The 22798-nt window shown below is 40.1% G+C and overlaps 1 long non-coding RNA gene across 2 annotated transcripts in view; it reads left to right on the top strand.

Moving 5' to 3' along the window:
- Window positions 1–1138: 1138 nt before the first annotated feature.
- LOC131455567 (uncharacterized) overlaps window positions 1139–22798 on the top strand; it is a 70702-nt gene continuing 49042 nt past the window's right edge. Inside the window, exons 1-3 of one of the 2 annotated variants that reach the window (XR_009239816.1) lie at window positions 1139–1201; window positions 3348–3428; window positions 4237–4367. This is a non-coding gene — a long non-coding RNA (uncharacterized LOC131455567). Of the gene's footprint in view, window positions 1202–3308; window positions 3429–4236; window positions 4368–22798 lie in introns of those variants that run through there. The other variant, XR_009239815.1, reaches the window with a different exon arrangement.

Genomic DNA, 22798 nt, shown 5'->3' with positions numbered 1-22798 from the left:
ACTTTAGACTTGATATAAGAATGTATCTTTAAGACTTTTTTAATGAAATATTTAATATGCTAGTATCTTCAATATGCATCACTCAGCCGCTGTACAGTTTTTTTTTATTATTCCAGTACTACTCAACACATAAAGCCTGCTGCGTTACAGTAGAGATAAGTGGTTTCTGTGAAAACATTTAAAAAAGATGTAAAAAAGGTGTGAAAGAGGCCACATTTGACATTATTCCAGTATTATGAGAAAGTAAACACCCAAAGTCATTTTTTCTTTGTACTCAAAGCTGCTGCAAAAGTCAATAAAAACCTTGGTGCTTGCATGTAAGCTGCTTTTTCAGCTTACAAACATCCAACAAAACAGTTTCTCAGCTCTTTACAAGCCACGTTTCTTATCAGTGGACGGACATTTGCTCGGTTGTCGTTCATTCGACTCCACACGCGGTTCAAAAGAAGAAAAAGGGGGGAGAGGGAAATGGCAGCTTGAAAGAAGCATTTCTATGAGAGTGTTTGGCAAAGTGGCATCACTTAGCATCTCTACGAGAGCCATTAAATGCCCAATACACATTCATTTAGGGCGACATCTGAATATAACACAAATGTGAAGTCAATGCACTTGTTTATGCTTCTTAAATTAGCTTGCACTTAAAAGTAAGGAGCAGAGAAGGAAATTGGTTGAATTGGTTCCATCTACAAACTTCTTGTTAGCTTGCGGCGGTGGGCGGACCTAACACAATGACGTGTCTCACCTTCTTCATTGCTCTGATTGGTTGTAGCGTGATTGGAAGGGTTATAAGAAATTCAGCCGAAACAATATTTAAACACGTAAGTTAAAACTATAAAATCATTACCAAGCTAAAGGTAAAGAAAGCTAGAAGTTATTGGTTCAAAAGGACATTATATAAGACGAAGAGTCATATAATTTCAGATCATCAGTGATCCATTACTCTAGCCTGCCAGGAAGAAGCGGTTAAGATAATTATCACATAGATAAACTATATTTAATATGTGTTCTGTAATGTTTTGGAGAATACAGCTTACTTATTTATTTATTTTTTAATGTGCTTTCTTTTGTTTCTGTAAGTTTTGGAAACTAGTACGGTTAAAATACAGATCGGTTTCGACTATTGATGTCTGGTTCAGCCTATCGAGCAGAGTCACGTCGTGCGCTGCGCGTGTCTTTCTTTTTTATGAACCCCCTTTTACAGGTAAAAACAGTGGTTTAAGCGTGGTTAATAATGTATTTGCCTTTTAAATGTTATACAAACGCGCAGATTAAAAGATATTAGTTGTTGCAGTAAATTTGACATTGGAATTAAGTTGCAGTGCAAGTGAACTTCGACTTAGCATAGCCTGTTGCTAGCAGCGACACTGAGCTAGACTCTTTTTATGTGCACTGTTATAATATATATATATATATATATATATATATATATATATAAATATATATATATATATATATATAATACCAGTATGAGTATCCGTATTAAGGAGTGGAATTATTGACAGCTAACATTTATTGTGCTATGTTAAAAGTGCTGTCTACATTTATTATTTTAATAATGTCCAAGGTGTAATTTAAAGCTGTATTATTTGCTTGAAGACATTCTGTTGTATTCTTGATAACACAATTTAAAGGTCAAGTTGACTTATTTTTCTGTTTTAATTATAAAAAACATTTTGGCCATTTCTTCATGAGTAAAATGTTATAGTCAGCATCTGATATCTTTCTCAAATGTTGTCGCTGACCTAAGTGATGACTTTTTAAAATTGTGACTATGGAGAAATGGAGAATTATGTTGTGATAGTGGATCGATCAGAGTCACATAGTGTGCATGTCTTTCTTTTCTATCACCCCCTTTTATAGGGTTGCACCACTATCCTATTGCATGCAGAGGGAATTTGAAAGACATCCGTTTATCCCGCCCCAATTGTGTGTGCCCACACCAAACATCTTGATGTCGGTCTGGTTTGCCAGGCTTAAAAATTGCTATATAATAGAGCAAAGCTGCACAACCAACCCTTATTTTTCCTCATTAAAAGCAACTAAACATCAAGTGATAAACAATTGAGACGGTGGAGGGAACTTGGATGAGAAATGAGCACTTCATGTCTGCTTGCACTGTGGGTTCAGCCTTCAAGGACAAACAACACAGGGAGGATTTTCTTCCTAGTGGAAACGGCCTGAATTACTTACAGGTTGTAACTCTTTCAAATTTCAATGCAAGAGCTCACCAACGAGGTGTGTCGAGCTCATGCTTGAAACACCTTTTGATATTCAGCACAGACGCGGATAAATACATTAAGACAGGAATCATGAAGGAGTCACGTATGCCGGTCACTTTATCTCTCTGTGCTGTGATTCAGGGCTCTTTCATTATAAAGCTCCAAACCACAGGAGGTATAATTGAGTCGCCGCATATACACAGTCGAGCTGTGAAGTTTCTTTTAAAGCTGGATTAAAGGAAACCTGCTTTTATGGCGCACCAATTGGTATTCAATCCTTTACTCAACAGTTATACAGGTGTGAAGGTAAATAATTCTATAATTTTCATTCAGCAGTCTGTGATGATAATGTTCCAAACTAGTTAAAATAGTTCACCCCTGACCTGCCACTTGTCATTCATTTGGTTATAAACCAACGTAGCTGCTTCTATATGAACTATATGTTTGTGATATCGTTATATAAATCTATGAAATATTAAAAGTCAGTTGTATTTAACCCTTTGGCGCATCACAGGCGGCATGTTTACGGTAATTTCACTCGTGTTGTTGCCGGAAGCTGGCAAATCAGCATCTTTGTCATGAGAGAGGAGAGAGTTGGAAAAACGCCTGCACATAGTTTCCATTTTTTTAGCCTGTTTTTTGGTTATTGAGAAAAAACTCAAACAAATATTACTTTAAATAGGTTTTATACTATTCAAATGTCTAATTTAACATGTACAACTATAGTGTTTTTGATATAAAAGTTTTAGTTTTTCTTAATTTGTTAAAGCAGTATTATAACATGCCAGATATTGAAAATGGAAAAATGGGCAAACACACTCTGGTCCTTTTTGTGGAAAAAAATGTTTTTTGGAGGCTGAGGTAAAAGATTAAAAAAGCAAACCAGCAGAGTGGAGTGAGCACAAATGTGATAGTTTTCAGCATCTTCCACTCCACAGATTTGTTTTTTAAATTGCCTTTTGTTTACCCTTTTGATTTGTTATTGATATATTCATTATGTACACATTTTCTGTCTTTCTTTTGAATGTTTGCAGTATTTTCATACAGCCTAAAAGGTTGTTTATGGAATATTGTGTCTCTATTCCAGATGTGGTATTGTACATATAAAAAACTTCCTGTTTCAAACAGGAAATAGGAAATGCATCCATTATAAGAAAGCCATTTCCTTTGGAAAGGGATTGCCAGTTCAAGTGGGACCATCTCGATGCGGTAACTGCACCTGCTCACTTTCCTCTCTGACACCTGTTTTTAAAGTGTTTTGATATTAACCTCGCAGCTTTTTAGGCTAACTGAGAGCTAATAAACAAAATCTAACTAACCACTAACAAGTGACAAACATTAACGCTAGTTAAAAGTAGAAAAGTGACAAATTTGCACCTGTGTAGGGTGACCAGATGTCCCTGATTTGGATGATTTTAAAATGTGTGTTGTACAAGTGTCCAGTAAATAAACAGCCACCTCATTCACACACAACAATTGGCTTTAAATCACAACAAGTGTCCTCATTCTGCACAAGGTCTTATTAAATTGTAAGGTCACAATTGTCAAAATGCATGAAACTGCACCTCTCGTTTTATTCAGTAGATACTGAAGTGGATATTTTGCTGATAAATTGTCCACTGAACTCAAAATGTCCCGATTTGATCTGGTCACTGTAACGTAATGAGCTGCCGTGTTGCAGCTTGTTCACTTTAATACAAAAACTCGAGGCTTATTTTCCCCACACAAAGTTGAATGTCACTAAGGTTGGTGCTGCTCTGAATTCCCGACAGCCTCTCAGACACATTGTTTGAAAGTAAATTAAGCAGAAAGCTTGACTGGAGACAGCTAATCACAGTGATTCATTGCCTTCAGGATTAATGAGCTAGCGCGTGTCACTGTCTGGTCAAAAACCATGTGTATCTAAAAGGTGTCGTCTTTCTCTTCTTCTTTTTTTCCTTCAAGGTCTAAAATGAATAGCGTTGTGGGAGATATTGTCTCAAGTTTGTTAAGAAGCATGTTTCCTTCATATTTACAGATGATTTCTTCAAATAAAAAAGAAGAAAAAATCCCTGCCACAGTGAGGAGAGATTCCACTCTGCCAGCAGAACAAATTTCTCTTCATGCTCATCATTATAACCACACCAGGCTGCACCCGATGGCACCAAGGTACGACTCACCTCTCACTCACATTAAAACATGACTTGCACCATAGAACACCTGACATCACACGTGGGAGTTAAAAATGTGTTTTTTTTGCAGATAGAATTTCCCAGTATTAGCCTTAATAATCTTGGGTAAATACAAAGAAACCAAGGCTAATTTTCTATTTGACCTGGACCAATAACCGTGGCAGGTGATTGCATATGTGTTTGTTTTAAGCTCTTTTCTTGTAAATCACACTTAGGGACATACACACATACATTCAGACCTGGCATTAACATCTGTCCTGAGTGATCCAGTCGTGTGCAGATTGCGCCAAATACTGGTCTGAGTGTTCCCAATCTGTCAATAATGTATCCTCAGCTGCGAGAGGTGGTGTTGAGGATGCATTTGTCCACATTCCTGAGCTGGCATGAAGGCAATCCGTCTTCAGGACGCATTAGACACCGCGTCTTCAGCTAATCTCTTCAGTGCTCGTATGTTTAGTATACTTTACCACAATGTTAACAATCCATTTCACTGCAGAACGAGCACAAATCTCTCATTCACACACACAAACTGACAGCAGACACATCTGTACCGTCACAGATGTGACATAAGATTGTTTTTGCAAACAGACCGTGACGTCATTTTTTTTGTTTGTCACAAAGTTATAATTTTATATTTAAAATGTACTGTTTGAAGTGTTATTCTAAAAAGACAAAAATGCAGGTAAATGTCAGTTTCTTTGTTGAATTAAAAGACAGCAGCAGTGAGTATTGCAGACCTGAGCTATGTTCACAGTTCATTGTGATGTGTTGTTGTATGGTTAGTTTTAACAAAGCATCCATGTTAACGGCTCAGTTGTTTAAGAGTGGGAAAAGGACTCGCATCGGATTACTCTCGGATCAGCAGATACTCAAAGTTACTGGATTGGTATAGTGCCATCCCTGACAGAGACCAGATTTGGTGACCTTTTTTTGAGTAACAGAATGCCCATAGCACCAGTGTCCTTTTTTGCCCCAGGCTTACTTTGAGGAAGGGACTTAGGGCTCACTGGGCTTCTGCATCATAGGTGATAAAATCAGGGCCTGCAGCCCTGTTTTCTTCAGCTGTGTTCGTACATGACTGGTCACAGTCACTCAGCAAGGTTTTATTTGTTTTTTTTCATCTCTGTGGAAGTGTGGAGTGTTTGCATCAGAGATGTTCAGGTGTGTTTTTTTGTGTGTGTCTGAGAGGTTGTGAAGTTCTGGGTGAGAGGGCACAGCTGGGGATCCTGAGCACATTGAGCTTGTTGGTTGTGTCAAAGCTGCCACCCTGTTGGCAGCCTTTTGATGCTGACGCCTGTAATCCACTTCATGCCCATCCACACATCCCTGATATTGTTCTGCTGCAGTTTGCACTCCAGCATTTGTCTGTAGGAGACTTTGCTCTTCCCGAGGCTTACCCTGAGATCACACTGCAGTACAAAGCAGTGGAGTGCTAAAGCTACAAGAAAGCTAACAGTACAATGATTGAGTACACAAGAACTTGTTTAACTCCTGAGCTGCTTATTCCTGTATGCAAACATTTAGGATTTAAAAAGGAGTTATTTTTCTTTTTTTACAGCACTTTTTCACCGTTTCAAAACCTATTTACGTGTCGTGTTTGCAGGCCAGCTTTCCCATGCTATGCAAACATTAAAGGAATACTTCACCGATTTGCATTTAGCTTTGTAGTCCTAGAATAGGGGTAGTATTTTTTGAAAAATGGTGCTTCCCAATCTCAGTTTCCCCTGAGTTGAGAAATATCTTCATTCTTTTCCAGGGATCTCAAGTTTTGAAGTCAGTTTAAAGTAAGTTGGGGTTATGATTGTGTGTTGTAGGCGTTGGTGGCAATGCAATGATTAATGTATGCATGGCCAGGGTATAAAATCTAAAATTAAATTAAATATTACAACTCCTGACTAAAATGGACTATGCAAGGACAAAACTGTGTTTACTGCAACTGCACTGCAAATTGTTATTTCAAAAAGAAAAGAAACAACAAACAGATGATGGAAATATGACTACACTAGTGAAAGGCCAAGAAATGATAACAGAATAAGCCACCCCCCTTCCTATATATTTTTCAAGTTATTTCATTTCAAATATTAAGAGGTTATTATGTCCAGATTAATATGTCTTGTATATGTATTGTTCCGTGTCGCAGTGTAGCTCACAAAATAGTATCTGTGCTCCAGTTTCTGTGATGAGAACATACAGAGAGGTGTGGTTTCTCCTTTTGGCCACAAGGTGGAGTATCTGCTAAAGTGAGCACTGCTCAGGAACAGTAAACAAGGCAAGCACATGTGTATGAGAACAGTTTCCTCCCAGTGGCGCGCCAGATAAATTACATTATAATTTTTTTTCAGCATGAGAAACACGGGAGTGTGTTACAAAAGATCAAGCGTAACTGTTAGCAAAGGTGGCGGACACTGTTTACATTATGGGAATGAGGTCTCGTCCCCCTACGAGTGGGTCTAAAAAGTGTGGAATTAGCGTTGCAGTTTCAAGCCTCGGACCAAGGCTCGGCAAGTGTTACTGGTGGGCACGTAACAAAAAAAAGACTGAAGATATTTCTCGACTCAGGGGAAACTGAGTTCATGAACTGCTCATTGGGTTGTAGTTTAATGTAACAGAGCCAAATGTGGGTGATTTAAAGCAGAGGCCTTGGGCAAACAAGAAAAACCCTTTTGCTTAAGTCGTTAAAATGACATTAATGTTTTATACATTCCGCTGATTTTTTTCCCCAGTCAAAAGTGATCGTTGGCACGGAAGAGTTTTTTTTTTTTTAAGCTGAAGACCACTTTACACTTGGCCGATGCTGAGGGATTTGACGTGAGCCTCCAATTATAATGTTATCTCTCATGGTGCTCCGCTGTCCCGTTAATCACACACACACTTTGACCACATGTTTTAGCAGAGCATGTGTTACAGTGTCCCTTAAAGCCCATATAGATTATAACCATTTGCAGGAAAGCACCACACATAACTGAGCAGAGCCTTAGGATAAAATTCTCACCCAGTAATTGAGTGCATGGCAGGGTAAATGTCAAACTATTTGCGAGCCATTCATGAGCTGTGGTATTCTTCTCTATTAGCCTAATGTTTCTCCTCTCGGCTTTGTGCAAATTTGTATTGGATTTTTATTAAAACTCAAACCAACAGTCATAGATATGCCTCTGGGGTAGCTTTAAAAATCAATTTGCTAAACAGCACAAAATCACCCCCGTAATTGTCTCCTTGGACTGCATCACCCGGTGAAGGTGATTCTCCAAACTTTGCCTCATCGACCCTCACTCGTGACTCTCAGCGTGTTGCTACAACAACACAAACAGGATGCTGCGCACGCCGCCGACAGGAAACCCGGAACATACCGTCCTGCCTCGCGAAAAAAAAAAAAGGCCCTGCGGCGATTCCTGCTGCTAATGAAGTGAAATATTCTGGCATCTGAATGTGAACCAGAGCTGTATATTTGGACATATGAATATGAATACAATCAGCTAGTCTTGGCTCATTAATGAGGAAGGGAGAGCGACCAGGAGACAGGATTAATTAATTACAGAGTGACATTTATGGATAATAACCTTCTGGTGGATATCACGGCTAATGAATATGCATAAGACTATCAAAGGGGAAGCATCCAGCCAAGATGAAATATCTATATTCAGATCCATGGTAGGGCTCTCTGCCGCGTCGTCTGAACTGACAGCACATCATGATTCCAGAGCTTGAGCAGTTGTGAGTGATTTCTCACATCTTGCCATGTGGTGAGACATCATAAGTGCCTTCAATTAGCGTTGTTGTGTAACATCTACAGCACTGGTTTGGAGGTTGGAGGCACATCTGAGGGATGATGAGAATCGAACACAGCTGTAGATTTGAGGCTCTGATTGTAGGTGGATGGAAATATCCTGGTGTCATATGCAGAGAGAAAGAATATTGCACTCCAATCATGCATGAAGTCCATGAACAAGACTGTGACGTTGCAGGATGAGCTTGAATTCCACAGCATTAGCAATAGGCAGTAATACTCTGCATTCAACTGAGTAAAGCTTGACCCACACTAGAGGGTAATTGGGCAGATTTGAGTCCCGATCTGGCCCTCCTGGCAATCTTGGGTGTCTTCTGATTTTAGGCTAATTTGAACAGATTATCTGGCCAAATTATCCTGTAATGTGAGGGGTTAACGGACACGATTTTAACGTCATCGGACACATCAGAGTCTTAAAACGAAGTATTAAACATCTCAGCACAAACCATTGCGCACACAATAGCTATTAACTAATGATGCCAACAGTCCGCCTCCATATTCTGTAGTCACCTATCAGTCCCTGAAATTGTTGGATTAACCCTTAGAACACAGAGCATTTCAGCTGCTTTTTTCCATTCCTATGTTAAAACGTACAGTATATATAGAGGTTATAATAATGTGCAATAACAAAACAAAAAATACTCAGATTTTGGAAATACGTTACAAGATTATTATTGCTACTTAATATCACGACTAAAAATGCGATATAAAATTAATCATACCTTGACTCAACAACACGTGTGTATAATTCCCACGGCAACTTACCCTCAACTGTGTGTGGTCCTGCGTCTTGACTGTCTCGTCAAGTCTAGTCAGGATTAAAACATTTGAATATCGATTAAAAAGTTCCTTTTCGTCTGTGATCTCCCACATTTTTTAAATCAGATTTGAAAGTCATCTCAAGTCATCCTTTGTGGGGCATGCTTAACTTGATGTGTGGCCATGTACAGTACAATAGCGGGTCAAAAACATTTCCTTATGTGTTTTGGAAACTTGTATATACTCAGACAAAGTTCAGAAATCTAATTTAGACATGGTTTTGGAGGCACATGTTCACATTCTTTTAAATATTTGGACATATTCATCCTTGTGATGGCTGCAAAAATGTCTGACGCCCACTGACCTGCTGCAGTTATTCATTACCTTTAGGATTTGTCCCATACGCTGATTTATTTGTAGCCACAATATAAATTAATCAGACCCTCTCTGCATTTAACCCATGTACCCCAGCCATTAACACTGTTCAGCACATTGTTTATATACATTTTATTTAATGTTACAACTACGCAACCAGTGTATCGATTCACTCAGCCCCGTCTGACAAACATAAATTGCCATATGCTAATGTACGTGTATTAGCATATAGCTTGGTCACAGTAGATGCATCCAGGATGTATAGAAGTGCCAGATGTTTCCCAGGATGGATGTTAATAGCAGGTCTGAACGGGGGGGGGGCCTTAAATCAGTTAACTTCAACTATCAACAATTAGTCATCAGGGTGATGTATGTTGCATCAAGATGAATTTCTACTTCCTGCCACCGGATGCAGTCAATTTCTAAACACGTCCGGTTAAATGAACACCTGCGAACGTTCCCAAAAAAAAACCTCTTCAAGGTTGATTTCTGATTTAATGTTGAAGTTTTAAAGCTGTACTGACGCGCAACAACGGAGTGAACATGTTTAAAGTTGTAAGTGCATAATAAGAGGGAAAAACTCAACGCTCAACTTTAATCAGTTTTTACAACATTAAAGCGTGGGTTTATTTTTACGAAACAGACAGAACAGCACGTCCACTCGTGCATTGCTACTGCTGCTACTGCGGTGCATCTTATAATTAACCATCAAAGCCATGCAACACCTCGTCAGCGCTGCAGATGGGAGATAAGGGCATGAAAATATCTGTTTGAAGTAAAAAAAAAAAAGAAGGTTAGTGTTGTTTTTCGAACAAATCCTCCAGCTCAACATTAATGTAATTTCCCAGTAGGTCAAACTAATTAAAACCCCATAATGAATAGGATTATAAACTGTGATTGTGTGCTGAAGAAAATACTGCGAGAATAGTCATTTTTGAAGGTCAGTTGTATTATTGTACCTGCCTCATCGTCGTCGTCGTAGGGAGCAGACGTAGAATCAACATTAAAGAGGAGGAAAGAAAAGAGGCCGTGTGGCTTCAGTGTCCACACCAGTGACCCTCTGCAAATGATGATTGATACCGTGTCCTTTATCTCTTTGTCTCTTCCCTCTGCTGTATCAATCACCGGCGAGAAATAATATGAAAGAATGAACATTGTTCTCTGAGTCAAATCGAGGTTAAACTGCAGGATAGGCGTCAAACCGTCCACGCATGGAGCCGTATGTCTTCGCAAAGTTACCGGTCAGCTTTAGATGAATTAATGCCCTCAGGACTTTACAATGATTTCATTAACGTTGTAGATTAGTTTCACAAGAAAAGGTCAGGACAGTTGGGCGGGAATGAATAAGCGATCTCAAACTAAAGTAAACAAGTTGTCTTCGAGTAACTTCTTTGTTTAAATGGATGTCTTGCGAGGGACACCGTAAGACCTAACTACCTGTGAACTTTCATTGGAAAAGAACAAGGTCGGCTTCTGCCTTTCGATCAGCTTCAGCCCCCTCGCGGGTCCGTGCAGCTGGAGATTGGTTTGTTTCTTCAAAAGGGGAAAAAAAAGGCTTCCAGTCCTTTTGAGAGATGATTGAATTGGAAATCTGTCCTGCACCCCGTATGCTCCACAACAGCCTGTAAAGGTTTGGCGGTATTTTTCGGTGTGAGGATGAGAAGGAGGAGGAGGAGGGTGGTGGACAGCTTCACTCATGCTGTTCCTGAAACCTCATTTCTTTCCATTGCTGCCGAGGTCAACAAATGGAAAGCGTGGGTGGGAGATGAATCGTGGCAGGTTGTGTGTTTTTACATGCTTGAGGCGTGATGGTGCTCTTGTCCACTTATGTAAACATCAAAGTGCGTAGCATTTATATTGCAAAGAAACATTGCAACATACAGTAGATTTTAGTTTGTGCGGTGTTGACTTAAAGACTTGGTGAGAGCATGAACTATTACAGTCAAAGAAGAATGGAAAGCAACAGACAACTTCTTTATTAGTTTTGTTTATTGCACTTGTCTATGGAGATGAGTGGGAATGAGTATTGTAAGGCAATAAAAAATGTTTTTTTTTATAGTACATTTATGTTCCAACCAAACCAGATTACTGTAATGATCAATATCTTTCGTCTTACTTTAAGCTTTGCTTTGATTATGATGATCTCCCGACTGCGTGTGTGGAGCATGCATGTGCGATTCGTCACAAAGCGCAGTTGTCTAACCTTTTGGTTTTAATTTTCATTTAACTGATCGTCAGGACTCGCACGCCTTGTCGGTGAGTGACCATAAACTGGCATTGCTAGTATTTCAAAACAAGAAGGTATGACACATGAATAATTGTATACTTCGTTGGTTAATTCTGGGTTTTGTGCTTGCATTGCATATTTACAACCTAACTAACTCACTAACTAATGTAGATTGTCAATAGGCTAGTGTAGCTGCGGTTAGTCAGTTACTCTGAAAATGTTGAGTTGGTACTTTTTTGTAGTGGAAAACCAACCTAAACCGTGCTGAGTCGAGGCGAGCTGTTCATTGTGTGTGTGTAGTAAAACTTGTTGAGTGTTATCCACCGTACTTGTTCTGAAGTGTAGTCTCAATAATAATACTTCATTATGTTTGGTGACATTTTGAAAGCTCAAATAGAAGAACTTCAAAATAATGATTAAAAATGACCTGTAGTAAACAGTCTATAGTGTCATTTTCTGACTGCTTTTGCTGCCACTTCCATATTAAAGTTGAATAGTAATAACTTTCATATCTAAATGACTGTCCTTCGACGCATCGTTTTTACAGATACACACGCAGTTCCCGTTTGCCTTTGCGGTGACTTTGTCACTTTCCCTCTTTTTTTCCCTGCTTTGCATGCTTATGAAAGCTCGTTCAGTTGCTGTTAAGTTAATGGGCAATTTAGCTGAATGTGGCAGTCTTCTGCAGCGGCTCTCCGGCTCATGTGACTGATGTGGTTGCTTCAATGAGAAAATTCCCCCCTTTTCATGTCCTGCCGCACTTTGTCATCGGAGTAGAACGCTCACAAACAGCAGGGAGAACCTTTTTTGAATGTCATCATTCAAAAAATTGGACAAAGTAACTCAATTATGCGCACAACACTCTGCCCATTACCGGATGCTTTATTCAGCCGCCACCGACGCCGCTTTGCCTTCCAGTTACACGAGACTGCACATCTACATATCTGTCTTTCCCAAGTGGCGTCTATTATTTATCATTAACATATCTGTTTATGTTGGGGGTTTGTCTCTTAGCGCACGGTGTCATTTCATTTTGTAACACTCACACAGTGGTTTTCAGTGAACGTCCCCCAGGAGTCTTTGCCCCCCCACAGCTACAGCCACGGCCCACGTGGCAAAAAAACGGATGAAACCTGTCACCTTTTTAGCGTGCCACGAAGGTGATATGACATTTTAGCGCCGGGCCAAATGTGAGTGCACTCTCCACTCATGCGCTTCTGTCAGGAGTGATTACTGTTATTTCAGCTGCCTGTCCAAAGAGCCGCACTGATGACTCACCTGCCTCCCTTCTGCTGTGTTAAGGTATTCAGGATAGCAGCTCTGCATCTGGCCCCGCTTGGCAAATCTGATTAGAGGGGCAGGTAATAGCAGGTTCTGTGAGAGAAGGCACAATAGTGTGTGTGAGGAGAGGACAGAGCAAACAGTATTCGTGTGTGTGTGTGTGTGTTCACCTCCTCCACACCTCCCCTCTTTTTTTTCTTTTTTTTTTCAAAAGAAGCCCAGCATGAAGTGTATTATGGAGTATGATGCTGTCACCTTGGGATGTGATGGGAAATAGAATGGACTATTCAATAGACCGCTAAATTAACTTACTTTAATATTAGAGAGAATGCAACCCACAGTGGCGGGACAACACACACACACACACACATGACTTGATATGTTATATAAACCCTTACTTAAGATGAAAAGGTGACAGATGCTATTTGAGAGCAATCACCGCCTGCTCCCCATAAATATCAAAGCCCTGTGTCTTGATGCACATGACACACCCAGGCACGGCTGACTCAGTGAAGATTTAATAATTATTAATCGTCGCCGTTTCCATTTACCTGTCAGTCCTATCTGCTTCAGTCGTCGAATATCGCCCAGTGATTAATGGTGTCAATTATGTATTTTTTTTATTTGCAAGCTGCTAAAAAAATTAAAGGGCTGGAAATGTCTTCTGTCTCCAAAGGAATAAAGACACTAATCTGATATTTGTCATTAAACTGAATGTTGGGACTATATTTTTTAATCTGACAAACACTTGTACACCTTTCATGTGCTGTTAGGTTCTGCCGAGGTTTTAATTATAGGGCTTCCTATCCGATCTGATGTTATCATCGTTTTAAACAATGCTCCCACAAAAACATCCAACTTTTTGCACAAAAGCAGCATATGGTGAAGGAGGCGTAACGGCGTTTTGAGCTGACGCTGCTTTCCAGAGATGCTGTATGTTGCTCTAATGTTTGTGAAACATCTGTTTCCCCCTTTGTTTCGGAAGAGATTCTGCAGTTAGTGACAACGGCGCTATATTTCTAACACAGTATTGCCATCAAACGTGGCAGAATTAAGCACTTGTAACAGCTGATGGGCGGTTATATACTTAAAAAGCGAGAAGCGAGAGTGTACATTGTGTACATGTACTTTGTCAGAAGTGAAATATAAATACAGCCCTGGTTTGAAATGTTAAATTAATGCAGCAGCAGCTCTTTCAGCTTCAAAGACGTCCATTCTTTGCTTTTAACTACATGTGCAGCGCCACAGAAAATACACCCGCACAGTATAAAATACAAGGACACAGCACATCTTTTGGACATATTTAAAGGACTAGCTCAACATCCAGAGTTGTTAAAAAAGAAAATCTAAGTGTGTAGCAGAGCAAATGCCCAGTTTAGATGCAAATATCTTTGTCAGTTTTGGCAAATTTGTCTCTCAGCCCACAAGAAAGCCTTTTGACTGAAAACTTTATCGCTCACTTCTCCCATTCTCATATAACCTCATTCATTTTGTACCAGTTGGAAATGCAGATAAAGAACCAGTACAACGTGTTTTGTGTGATTAGGGCTCCAACCTTGTGACTAAAAACTTGCTTTTGTGTGACTTGATTTCATTCCCTGAGGGTTAGTGCTTGAAAGGTCATTTTTATCTGTTGGTGAAACTGAAAAATTTAAGTTTTATGCGATCAAAGAATGGCTAAAGCAAACACGCTTTAGAATAAGGAAACAAAGGTGTACCTCCCAAGCCCACATTTAAAGTTTGTATCACCCCACTTCTTCTTGCTTAAATTGCATTTGATCATGAGAGTGTTTTATAAATAACCACCCTGGAGCGACCGAGTCACCAAATCAGCATATGACATTTTGCTTTGTTTGGCTGCCGTCCAGCTTAAAGTGAGGAGAGACACTTTAGCATCCATCCTTTTCTTGTAGTCCACTAGTATCCTGTTAGGTAAAGACGGCGCCATCTCTGGTTCATTTGCCTCCGTGATCCCCGCACCAAGCTTTACTCTGAGGGCTCTTGGTTAGTGAGCAGCCTGCCAAACCACCCGGGGGGTCACGCACGGTCACAGCCAATGTGACAAATCCAGCTGCTCATCATTGCCCAACCAGCCTTTCACCAGCTGTGACTGGATGTTAGGGGTCGCTCAGCTCGGCCCGTGGGGGCCCCGAGGTGGATCAGCCTTGTCTCTTCGCACGGATAAGTGAGATGAACGGCGCTTCTAACTTTAAACTCTGCCTCGTTTTTAGCCGGATTCAGGAACATGTGATTTGTCTTTGCCACGTGAAAATAGATCAGAAGAGGCACGAGATATGATAAGACTAAAAGGAAAGGTCAGCCAAAAACAGCCCTGAATGATGTGAAGGAGAGAAATCTTCTTAATTTTACACAGAATTACGTATTTTTACATTTACATGCATTCTGATATTTGAATATTAAACATTTGACTCAAGAGCTACTTAAAGGGATAGTTCGGATTTTTGGACATTTAGTTGTATGACACAGACCACAGGAGTAGAGTGGATGCAAAGTTGTTAAATGAGGCTCGGGTTCGGAGACGAGAAAAGTAGTTCTGGGGAAGAGTTTGGGACACGGATTTTAAACCAGTTGGAGAAAATCCAACAAATTATCTTTATGAACCAGACTACACAGACAAGGAACTTTACCAGAGAGAAGGAGGAGAGAGAGAAGCTATGCAAAGAAATGGGACTGAAGCCACATAATGTCTGTTTGTTTACATTTACGTTTGGTGCATTACATAAAGGGTGCATATTTAGCGACTTTACAGACACCCGGCAACTAGAGACAACTCTACCGACTTTCTGTCATAAACCTAAATACTTTACGAGAAGGAAATGCACAAATCTAACTGTATATACTGCAGGCAGGGAGTCGGACATAAACAGAGCCACAGAGGAGCTGCGGATGTGCAGTGCAGCCGACTGTGTGTGGAACACAATCACTGATCTGTTTTGTTTATTCAAGTAAAAATAGTTTTTTGGTTTCTCCTCTCTTTATTCTACGATTCAACACTTTTTTTTCCCCACCCCCGTGTGTGAAATCTCTAAAGACGGGACGTGTTCTAGTGATACGTAGCGTCTTCTGTGTTTACGGCCCCTGAAGCTGCAGAGAGGAGAAATTCCTGTTAAAGACTGTTATTGTGTGGATTATAAGACAGAATCACACTAGACTTCAACACATTACTCACGGCGTCGTGATACGGGCCAGAAAATAGTGCCAAACTGTTACTGACATACTGATCTACAGCAGGTGTTATTGTTCAAACGTGTTAACATATCATATGCATGCATGTTTGTGGTTTAAAACCCGTTAGTTATGTGTCCCAAACTCTCTCCCAGAACTACTTTACTTGGCTCCAGACCAAAATGATTTAACAACGTTGCATCCACTCTGTTCAAAAATCCAAACTATCCCTTTAAAGCAATGATAGTGTTGTCTGTCTAAATGCACTGGGGTCAAAAATAATCAGTGTGTTTACATGCAGGTTAAATGTCCAAAGTAATTTGGTTTTCTCAATGTCATGTAAACATGTTAGTCCGACTAAACCCGAGCTAGTCCTAGTTGGACGAAAATACCTGGATAGTGTGATTCATAGTCCGATTACTCCTGCATGTACAGTATATACGCTGAGTCGGACTTGGTCTTTGGCCCAGACGTAGAAGGAGACGACTTTCTTCGGCAACCACAAGAGCCGTGATCACGATTGACATGTAGAAGAGAGATGAGATACAGATGTACACGGCCAATAAATAGATTTTCCCCTTCTTCTCTCTTAGGCAGACTAAGGCCTTAGCTCTATTTAACCTGTGCATGTAAGCGTACCGGGTGACGAAATACCTTGTTTGATGATGTCAGGGAGTGCATGGAAATCGTTGTCACTCAAAAATACTTGATCAGATATGGACAAAACAGAAATGTAATACATTATCTACACATATTATATGATGATGCTTCAATAAACACAGGCAACATGCAGCTGCAAGTGTCATATAAAAGATGTGAAATGGTCAGACTAGACAGACTATCAGAGATATTGGTACCAAAAAAAGTATTATCAAGCCATCCCTTCTTGTCTCTTTGTTTTGTCACTTCCCGTTTGTTTTCTGTAAAAGTTTTTCCGAGGTATAGATTAGGAAATTACATTTGTCAAGATTCCTCCTCGGGGGCGTTGACGACAGTCAGTGCTCAGACAAACACTCCCAGCTGCCCAGGATGCCACTCTCAAAACAATCAGCCACAACAAAAGCGAGTGAAAGCCCCTTCACCAGCACTAATTGTTAATAAGGGGGTTTGGCATAATTTATTTTTCTTTCATTCAGTTCCCAATTTGCTCCTGCTGCGATGGTTTTTGTGTCCCTCAGGTCTTATCTCACGTCACTGTTTGAACCCACAAATGCTTTTGCCAAAAACAAAAAGGTGGAGAATGAGTGGTAGGAGGCGGTGGTGTGTTGCCGTGCAACCTCTCGAAACCAGATGTATTTCATATTGAAATGTCTTCGATTGCCGTGGAGACTTTACTCATAGTGAGGGAGGGTAGCGCGCCGCACAAATCCGCACGGAGCCTGCCATCACTTCTGCTGCTGTTTTCCCAATGAAACGGTGCTACAGGTAGTTCATTTAAATTAGTCTGGGGCTGCTGAGCCACCGTGTTCGATATCAGCTGCCTGTGGTTGCTGCTGATTTCTTCTTTTTTTTTTTTTTAAAGCCCATGACATGCATAATATGTGTTTATTAGCTGCTCGTTGTAATTTTTTATCTTAATGGCGTGCGGCAGGAAATCGCAGTTTAGTATTAATGAGCTTTTACAAACACAGACGTCGAACGGTGGGGAAAGAACACAGCCATTTAGACCCTGGTTAAGAATATAAAAGTGTCAAGTATGACAAGAGTGACATTTTTAAATCACTTGTAAGCGAATGGGATTAACCAGTGTTGGTTTAAGAGACAGAGCAGATATTGTCCTGTCTTATTTTATGTTGTTTCTCCCGGTTTTAAGTCTGATTGAAGTGCCGGTGATTTTTTTTTACAACAAGGAGCCTAAATCTGTGTTTGATTGTGCTCGAGTTCTTTGATAATACATAGGAAAGATAAGGCAGGGCGAATTATCTCGGAGCTGCTACACACACACACACACACACACACACACATACACACATAAACAAGCCTGCTTGTGACTTGTGCATACATGCATCAGTAAGCAGGCAGGCTCAGCTTTTTAGGACTATCTGCCCTTGCTTTTGCTTTATCACATCACTGGGCCAGTTTAAAAAAAAATATCACTCCCATGACTCCAGCTATATTTATCTCCCTGGTGACTGCTTTTCACACAGCTGTTAATTGAGATTAAATTGTTTGCCATTCTATTGAATGTGGTAGGAGGGGAATGCACTTGCGTGAGTTTTTGACATAAAGGCACAGCAGTGTATACAAGCTCTTTTCTGCAAGTCACTGCTCCCTCCAAGTGCTTGCCTTTGATCGTGTGCTGAAGTAAAAAGCACAACAGCATCTTTTAATAATAGCTATTATTAACCTATGGATGGTTCTAACTTATAACTTGGTTCCTCTGATGAGTTATGCATCTCGATGCTCTGTAATTGCAATAAATACCAATTATTATTGCAATCATCACACAATCAGTTCATTTAATTGGGTCATGAAGTAAGTAAGGTTTATTTCATACTGACTGACATAGACGTGTCAACATAACTGCTCTCTTTTCCCCGTTTACTGACTGATTGTTGGCGTCCATGTGCTTTGTTTTAATCTTAACGGAAGCTTGGACGTCGTCTGAATGGCAATGTGTCTTTTGAATTTAATTTAAGCAAGGCCAGTGTGTGGCCGATTTTAACCCCCAACCATTATCTCTCCTTAAGACTAAGTTGTTTGTGCTGCTGAATCTAATCAAACCTTAAACATAGTGTCACACAAAAGTGATTTCAAAGATGAACAGGGTTAGCCTAACCAGTTTACTCTGTGTTGGAAGAGACTAAACTATTTTAATGAAGGTAATTCCATTTTTCCCCAAAATAAGTTCCCCCCTGTAAAAAAAGTTCCTACCCATGGTTCTCCCGGGGCGTTACTTTGTCGCTGCACTTTTGTGTCAGGCTTCACTGACTGCCATCGCTTTTAAATGCTAAGTTGCGTCTTCATGTGCTCGTTTCTTTAAACTATTACTGTCCTTTTGTTCTTGGCTTTAAATAAGCGATGAAGCTCGGTTCAAGCTGAACTTTCACATTTAACTAAATTTTTTCCAGCGTCCTGATTATATTTCTTTTACCAAGTATGAATTCACAGTCCTTAAAAACACGTCTCCAGTATGTTTGCACCTCACTCTTTAACAACATAACACACTGCCAAGCTGGAGCAAAACATATGTCTGCAAGAAATTGGTGCCATGAACCAGACACTAGAGCAGCCACAGCATATCGCTGAGGTCAACCTAGAAGCAGTGAGTGCATCGAGCAACGGGCAGGAAAAATCAGGACTACAGAGACTATAAACGATAGTTCTTTTTATTTGCCTCTTTCAATTCGATTGCTTTTGTCACTCACACTGTTTTATTGTGTTACTGAATGCATCCCACTGCACTGAGTAGGGATTTCATACAGGAAAATAGCAGCAGCAATTCAACAAAGCGGCCCCCCCACCCCCATAGGCAGTGCATATGCAGAATATCAACACATCTGGATTCATTACTACTGAATGAAGGCCATTTGGTGCCATGAGTGTACCATTAAATTGTGGAAGATGTTGTCTCAAAGCATTTTAAGTGATATAAATCACAGGATTCACACTTTCATGTGTCATTTCCTGTCTTGGAGAAACATATTTTCCCACATTGAAGCTATAAATTCCTCTGCACTTATGATATCAAACAGTCTGGATGTGTCACATTCAGTGTCTCTCTACGTTTTACTCTCCCGAAATGTTGCCTTTGTCTGCTAATTTCGTAGATTCATCTGCTCTTTCGCAGTCCGTGACCCACACAGTTTTGACGGAAAAGTGGCTAAAGTGCCTGTGTGATGTAAGCACAGTCACAGCTTAAGTAGTGCTTCAGTGAACAGAGGGGAATACAAAATATGTGCAGTAATGGATGTGTTTTGGGGAAATCAAAGACGGGTCAAGGTGCAAGTGATTTCTCTTTGAACGTATAAGCGCCGTTGCAAATTAATAAATAACCCAAACAAATAGTGCTGAATCCAGCTTCTCTTCCCTTTCTCTGAAGATAAAAGACTAACATTAAAGGGACGTATTTATTTTCAGGTGTTGTTCCCCTGGGAGCTTGTTACTCTCTCTCACCCACTAAGATGGAGGTCAACAACCAGTTTTGGGAAAGGGAGGCGCCCTGCTGTGAGCTCAGTTTGCCAAAGCTCCCGAACATGATTTCCTCTCTTTTCTCTCACATCTCTTTACCAGCCCCGAGTAAACAAAACAAACGTCCCGCAGGAGCAAAGCAGGTCCGCGTTACTGGTCGGTTTGCAACACTTTGCCTCGCCATTTACGTTTAATTAGATCATTAATTCATAGGATACATCAAAAAGAAATCGCATTATTAACAAGAAGAAAAGTGACATGCCGTTGAGCAGAGGTGGAAAGTAATGAGTTACATTTACTTGCCTTACTGTAATTGAGTAGGTTTTTGTGTACTTTTTTTAAGTACTTTTTAAAATTTGTAATTTTACTTTGACTTAAGAATGTTTATTTGGAAGTATTGCACTTCTCTATGTTTTAAATCACATCCGTTACAGAGTAAAAAAGTCGACCTGAATTAAAATAAATAAATAACTAAATTTGGGAATGAGGACTGGTGAGCCATGAGGACAAGTGAACGATGAGGACAAGAGGACAAATGAACGATGAGGACCAGTGAACGATGAGGGCATAAAGAAAAGTGAACGATGAGGACCGGTGAATGATGAGGACAGGTGAATGATGAGGACATGAGGTAAGATGGATGATGATGACATGGGGTAAGGTGGATGATGAGGACAGGTGAATATTGAGGACATGAGGTAAGGTGGATGATGAGGACAGGTCAATGACAAGGACAGGTGAACGACAAGGACAGGTGAATTGGCGCTAAAGTAAAAGCATTTGTGACCTTTGACCCATGTTGACTGACACATTATGTGTTTACATAAAAAACAATTCATGTGAGATTTGTGTCCCCTTGGCCTTTTTGTACGACACAAGAAAGAACCCCAACCGTGTTAAAATCTTTACTAAGTAACTAAGTATTTTTTTTTATAGTGGTAATTTTACTTGAGTAGAATATTTCAGTACTCTTTCCACCTCTGGCATTGAGGTAGGCGGCGACAGTGAGTGCTGTACTATATATGAGTGAGAAATTAGACTTTGTTCTCCACTTTGTTCGTACACTTTAGTTTTCCTGTTTACACCTGTCATCCATGTTTCTCTGGATATTTCAAACCACATGAAACACTGACCTTTAGAAATACTGCTGACCCCCCCCCCCCCCCCCCTTTTTTTTTTTAGTTTGGCTGTGTGCAAACAAGGAGGAGCCATTTTGTCTTTCTTTTTAAAAAACACTTTGATCACTTAGTACTGTTACAGTTTTGGTAATTAACAAGTTTAGAATATGCTGCACAAAATCAATCAACTGTCGATCTTTCTTTGACAACTTCAGTCTAAATTATTGTGTGACCCAAAGCACCATGGCAACTAAACCCACCCGCAATGCAACGGAGCAAACTCTTATTTATCTGCTGAAGGCTGTTCTTTAAAGCTTAAAGCAAAAAGTTTTCCAATTGCAAACTGAGTGACAGCAAACCAGGCACACACTGTCGGTATCTGATGCAAAAGTCTGTGCTTTCGCAACACGCTTCAAACAAACTTTTGCTGCGTTTGCCAGGTTTGGTTCGTTTGAAACGGGCTGGCGTGAAAGCTGTCGAGCACATTGGATTTCGGTGACGAGAAAGTGAAATTTTTCAAAGCCCAGACTGTGAACGTGTGGTAATTGCAGCATTAATCTAAAATCTGCCAATAAAACTTGTGATATAAGTATTGATATAGGAGCAGTTGTGTTGTAACCGTGTGTGGCTGCATCAGCTTTAATCAATCAGAAAGCGATCAGGATTTCCAGTTTTTTAAAGTTAGTCAAACAACATATTCGACTGTCTTAGTCTTTTCTCTTGAATCAATGTTTTTGTATGCTGTACACAGACACTGTTTGCTCCAGGCATGTTTGCTGCCTCCATCTTAAATACTTTACAAGCTGAACTATGGGGTTTTTATTATTGAGAAGCACCTGCTGTTACCATCAAACTGCAGGCATGTCTCTCGACAAGCACCCGACTAACATTCACTTTAATTGGCAGTATATAGCTTTTTCTTTTTTCTCCCCCCCTCTCATTTTAGTTTTCACCTCATTTCCTGTCTGCGCGGTGAGCAATATTACAAGAGCAACATGCGCTCCACTCACTTTGGAGAGAAGGTGCTATAAATTATCGTCCGTGTTACTGGATATCACGCCGAGAGAAGCCGTAGCCACAAGAGGGAGTGCAGGGCAGTTTGTCATTATATTCTAAAAAAAAACTGAATAAAAAACAGTTGCAGTCTAATTTAATCACTAAGTATATATCATTGAAACTTAAATACCAGAGAACATATTGCACTGAAATGCATCTGCCTTTGAAACATAACATTTTCGGAATATAGTAAGTGCCCATATGCTGGTCATGTTCTAGTTTGGAGATATGCTACAGTGATTTTACGTGCTCTAATGTTCTCAGTATGCGGGATTTATCTTGTGCCATTTATTGCGGCAGAGAATCGTTTCACTCTCTCTGCCTGATTAGCTTTTGTAACTGAATTATTTTCTTTTCGTTCTCCCGTTCAGGCTTTCTCTAACTTTTTTATACCAAGTACCACCTGAGAAAACCTCGAGCACTCAAACTAACTCCATCATCACCAATGTTAAAATACCGTTCATAAATGACACTCACACACTAACACTCAC

The sequence above is a fragment of the Solea solea genome, chromosome 2, assembly GCF_958295425.1.
Source record: "Solea solea chromosome 2, fSolSol10.1, whole genome shotgun sequence".
Classification (NCBI taxonomy): domain Eukaryota; kingdom Metazoa; phylum Chordata; class Actinopteri; order Pleuronectiformes; family Soleidae; genus Solea; species Solea solea.
The sequence above is the reverse complement of the archived record's forward strand: the minus strand, read 5'-3'. Positions and strand labels throughout refer to the sequence as shown.